Source organism: Arachis duranensis, chromosome 5 (assembly GCF_000817695.3).
Source record: "Arachis duranensis cultivar V14167 chromosome 5, aradu.V14167.gnm2.J7QH, whole genome shotgun sequence".
Classification (NCBI taxonomy): domain Eukaryota; kingdom Viridiplantae; phylum Streptophyta; class Magnoliopsida; order Fabales; family Fabaceae; genus Arachis; species Arachis duranensis.
In genome coordinates, this window is record NC_029776.3 from 73,194,759 (window position 1) to 73,200,678 (window position 5,920).

Sequence of the window (5,920 nt, forward strand, 5' to 3'; positions counted from 1 at the left end):
TGGACCTTCAGCCTCGACAGCAGCCCCATCCTCTTCTACAGCAGCAGTAGCTCCATCTTCTTCGACAGCCCCTTCTTCAGCGCCTGAGCCGACTTACCTACTGGTTCAGCGTCTGTTTTGATTTCTGTAGCGCAAAAAGTGCCAGATAATGCGCCGACTGGATCGGATGGATCAGGCTCTCATCCCCCTGGGCGCTGAGTTACCTCCGCTCCCAGACTCTCCAGCCTCTGATGAGCAGGATCATCAGGAGAAGGATGTTGATGAGCCGACTCAGCAGGATGCACCTCCAGCTGCACCTGACGCCACAGAGATTCAGTAGCCCATAAGGAGCCGGTCCCACAGCCTTAGACAGAGTCAACACCTACCGGTGTACCGACCCCTAATCCTCAGGTTTAGCATCGAGGATGATGCTTAGTCTTAAGTGTGGGGAGGTTGCCGGTGGCACCATGAGAGGACCGGTGAACATTCTCAGCTACTTCCTAGTTATCTTATTTTGTGCACTTTTGTATACATTTGATGCATTTGAGTTTATTTTGGATACTCCTACTATTTTGGTCCGTTCTGGATACTTTTACTGCTTATTTTGGATTTTAGATATTTTGGATGCTTTTGGACATTTTAGATGTTTTGGTTGCATGCTAGATTTTTAGTGGATTTTTATTTAGTGGATTTATATTTTCACTTTTGCATATCTTTCTATTTAGTTGTGGTTGTGATTAGAAATTGTTTGTGAATTGTTAAGACTTAGTCACCTTTTTGCATGAGAAATTGGTTTTAAATTGAAAAAAAAAAAAGAGAAAGGGTAAACTAAGGAAATTTTTGAATTTTTCAATCACAACAATGCTTAGTCAAATATTGAGATTTTCCAAGAAACTTAATTATAGGGCACCAACCCAATTGATTGAAAAAAATATTTTTAGGTAACTTGCTTGAATTCATACTTTGTGAAGCATGTATTGAGCTAAGAACACAAGCTTGTGAGACTTGAGCCTATTGATGTGGTTACATTTTATAACCACTTATTTTTCATTCTTGTGTGCAATTATTCTCTTTCTATGATTGTGATCCTTGATTTGCTTGATTCTATATGTCCATTTATTTCTCGTATTCATGCATTTATATGATTGAGGCCATTATTTCATTAGCTCACTTGTCCAAATAGCCTACCTTTTATTATCCATTTTTAGCCAATTTTGAGCCTATGCTTAACTAACTTGTTCTCATTTTAGCACATTACAAGCCCAAGGTGAAAAACCAATGAAAGTCCTTTGCTTGGATCTTTGATTAGCCTAGGCTAGTGAGAGTGCTTATTATTCAAGGTTGGTAAGGCTTGGGAACATTGGATGGGATAAAAAGGGTAGTACACTTTCATATTTAGGAATTGGGAATATATTCATGTATTGATTAAATGTATAAGACCTTTTGCAATTGATGTCCTTGTACAAAGTATAAAAAGAAATATAGAAAAAAAGAAGAGAAGAAAAAGAAAGAAGAAAATGAAAAGAAAGCAACCAAAGGGGACAAAACGCCCCGAAGTGAAGCACAATAAAAGGAATCAATGCATAAGTGTTATGAATCAAGGAATAGAATGCATGAATATGTAAGAAAAAGTGAAGAATGGGTAGTTAGAATAGTTTGAACTTGTATAGGTCATTATATAGGTTAGATGGGAATGTCTATGCTAATCAAAGGTCTAAACTTTAGTCCACTTAACCATAAATAATCCTACCTTGACCCTAACCCCATGACAACCTAAATGAAAGACCTCATGATGAATTTATGCATGCATTGAATAGTTGTTGATTGTTAGAAAAAAATCAAATTTTGGAAAGCATGATTAGAAGGGAATTGAGTGAATTAACCCTTAAACACTCGAGTGAATAGAGCGGATACACATCCGGTGAGGGTTCAAAAGTTCAATCACATGTGTTCACTCATATTATCTATATTCTTGCAAGCTTGAATTTCTTTTGATAGTTTCAATACAATTATGGTTTGGACTTGATTCCTATTGATCTAGTTCTTGTGCTTACACATGTTTCCCTGGGAATTGATTTGTTTGAACCAAGCATTTTCATTCACTTTAGGTAGTTGCATTTAGATAGGACTCATGTAGTTTAGTTGCATCTAATAAATGTCATGCCCTTTAGTTCCTTCTTATTTTAGCATGAGGACATGCTAAGGTTTAAGTGTGGGGAGGTTGATAAACCCCAATTTGATGGTTTATCTTGTATTGGATTTAGAGTATTTTGATGACCTTTTCTCACATTTAACCTATGAATTAGCAAAGTTTTGCAATCTCTCCCGTATTTGTGCTTAAGTGTAAAAACATTCTTTTTAAGCCTTATTTTGATGAATCCTAATTCCTCTTTGATTCCATAAGATGCCTTGATGTGTTTGCTAGTAATTCCAGGATTGAATTAGGCTAGGCATGGATCAAAGGAGCAAGGAAAAAAGTATACAAGTGGAGAGAAGCATAAAAAGCCAAAGAAAAGAAACCAGCCATGCACGCGCACGCGCACAAGGCGCTCGCGCGCACATTGCAGAATCGGCCAGGGACGCGCACGCGTACCGTGCGCGCACGCGTCGCAGTCTGCACATGACTTCATTAAGGCAGTACGTGCCTGGCAATCTTGGGGAGTTTCTGAACCAACTTTGGCGCCAAAATGCATTAAAAGGAATAAGGAGAGAATGGGAAGGCATGAATTTCTTAGATCTAGGTTTAATTCATGCTTTGATTCACTTATCCTTTAACAATTCTCACTCTTCTCATCTTCCTCTTTCTAGTTATGTGCTTTAATAATTGCAATTCTTCACTTTATTTTGGATAGATTGTTATTCCTTTGTTTTCTTTCAATAATGCAATTTGAGGTAATTCATGATAATTGTGATTTCCTTGATTGTTGTTGTTAATTCTTTGTATTCAATTGTTGTTAGAATTCATACTTGTTGTGATTTAGTATACTTTTCTTTTGTACCTTCCAAGTGTTTGATGAAATGCTTGGTAGGATTTTAGTATAGCTTTTGTTCCTCTTGGCTTTGGTTGAGTAATTAGTGACTCTTGAGTTATCTAATTCCTTTGTTGATCGATGATTAGAAGTTGCTAATTGATTTGAATGCCTCTAAAGCTAATCTCTCCTTTAGGAGTTGATTAGGACTTGAGGAATCAAATTGATTCATCCACTTGACTTTCCTTTATGGTTAGAGGTAAACTAAGTGGGAGTAATGGACAATTTGTTATCACAATTGAGGAGGATAACTAGGATAGGACTTCTAGTACTCATATCTTGCCAAGAGCTTTGTTAGTTGTTAGTTTATTTTCTTTGCCATTTATATTTCTTCTCTAAAATCTTAAAAACCCCAAATATAACTCACAACCAATAACAAGACACTTTATTGTAATTCCTAAGGAGAACGACCCGAGGTTCAATACTTCGGTTTATAAATTTAGGGGTTTGTTACTTGTGACAAACAATCTTTTGTATGAAAGGATTATTGTTTGGTTTAGAAACTATACTTTACAACGAGATTTCATTAGTGAATTTCTAAGCCGTCAAAAATCCAATCATCACTCCTCCTAGTACTCTCCCAAGCAATACAAAAGAGAATCCAAAGAGAGAATGCAAGGCCATTGATATAGTCAATATGGCCGAATGCAGAGAGGGAGGAAAGGACAAAAATCCTAGTAAGGAAGACCTCCTGGGACGTCCTCTGAGCAAGAAGGAATCCCCTATTGAGTACCTAAAGGAATCTGAGGCTCATATAGAGACCATAGAGATTCCATTAAACCTCCTTCTGCCATTCATGAGCTCTGAAGACTATTCTTCCTCTAAAGAGGATGAAGATGTAACTGGAGAGCAAGTTGCTCAATATTTAGGAGCTATCATGAAGCTGAATGCCAAGTTGTTTGGTAATGAGACTTGGGAAGGTGAACCTCCCTTGAACTAGATATATGGGTTCAGCAAACATTACCTCAAAAGAGACAAGATCCTGGCAAATTCTTAATACAATGTACCATAGGCACCATGACCTTTAACAAGGCTCTATGTGACCTGGGGTCAAGCATAAATCTTATGCCACTCTCTGTAATGGAGAAACTAGGGATCATTGAGGTACAGCCTATCATATTCTCATTACAAATGGCAGACAAGTCAGTAAGACAAGCTTATGGATTGGTAGAGGACGTGTTAGTGAAGGTTGAAGGCCTTTACATCCCTGTTGATTTCATAATCTTAGACACTATGAAGGAGGAGGATGAATGCATCATCCTTGGAAGACCTTTCCTAGCCACAGCAGAAGCTGTGATAGATGTTAACAGAAGAGAATTAGTCCTTCAATTGAATGGAGACTACCTTGTGTTTAAGGCACACGGCTATCCTTCTGTAATAAGGGAGAGTAAGCATGCGGAGCTTCTCTCAGTACAGAGTCAAACAGAGCCCCCACAGTCAAACTCTAAGTTTGGTGTTGGGAGGCCACAACCAAACTCTAAGTTTGGTGCTGAATCCCTACAACCAAACTCTAAGTTTGGTGTTGGGAATATACAACATTGACCTGATCACCTGTGAGGCTCCATGAGAGCCCACTGTCAAGCTATTGACATTAAAGAAGCGCTTATTGGGAGGCAACCCAATTTTTATTTATCTAATTTTATTTTATTTTATTGTTTTTTTATGTTTTATTAGGTTCATGATCATGTGGAGTCATGAAAAAGAATATTAAAATTAAAAACATAATCAAAAACAGCAGAAGAAAAATCACACCCTGGAGGAAGGACTTACTGGCGTTTAAACGCTAGTAAGGAGTATCTGGCTGGCGTTCAACGCCAGAACAGAGCATGGATCTGGCGCTGAACGCCAGAAACAAGCAACATCCCGGTGTTCAAACACCAGGAATGCACCCTGAGGAGAGCTGGCGCCGAACGCCAGAAACAAGCATGGAACTGGTGTTCAACGCCAGAAACATGCTGCACATGGGCGTTGAACGCCCAGAACATGCATCACTTCAGTGTTTAAATGCCAGAATTGCATGCAAAGGAATTTTACATGCCTAATTGGTGTAGGAATGTAAATCCTTGACACCTCAGGATGTGTGGACCTCACAGGATCATCTCAAGATCTGTGAACCCCACAGGATCCCCACCTACCATATTCTCCCCTCTTCTCAACATTCATCCTCTCTTCTTCACCACTCACACCCATCATCTCTTCCCTACCCAAACCCACCCTACATATCGGAATACACACCTCTCTCCCTCTCCTCCATATCTTCTTCTTCTTCTTCTATTCTTTCTTCTTTTGCTCGAGGGCGAGCAACGTTCTAAGTTTGGTGTGGTAAAAGCATAGCTTTTTGCTTTTCCATAACCATTGATGGCACCTAAGGCCAGAGAAACCTCAAAAAGAAAAGAAAGAGAAGAAGAAAAAGGGAAGACAATTGCTTCCACCTTTGAGTCATGGGAGATGGAGAGATTCATCTCAAGGGTCCATAGCTCAATAATAGAGCATTTGACTGTACATCAAGAGAGCATGAGGAATTCCCTCATCAAGAAATCTCTGAGATACCTCAGGGGATGTATTTTCCTCCACACAACTATTGAGAGCAACTAAGGATAAGAGCACCAAAATCACTAGGGATCAAGCAACAGAGGCAAGGAAGAGACATAAAGGAGCTCAAAAAGCACCATTAGTCCTTCAAAAAGGCGCCACTCTCACTAAGGTGGACTCATTCCTTAACTTCCTTGTTCTTAATTCTCTATTTTTGATTTTTATGCTATATGTTTGTTTATGTTTTGTGTCTCTACTTCATGATCATTAGTATTTAGTAACTATGTCTTAAGGCTATGAATAATTCCATGAATCCTTCACCTCTCTTAAATGAAAAATGTTTCTAATTCAAAAGAACAAGAAGTACATGAATTTCGAAA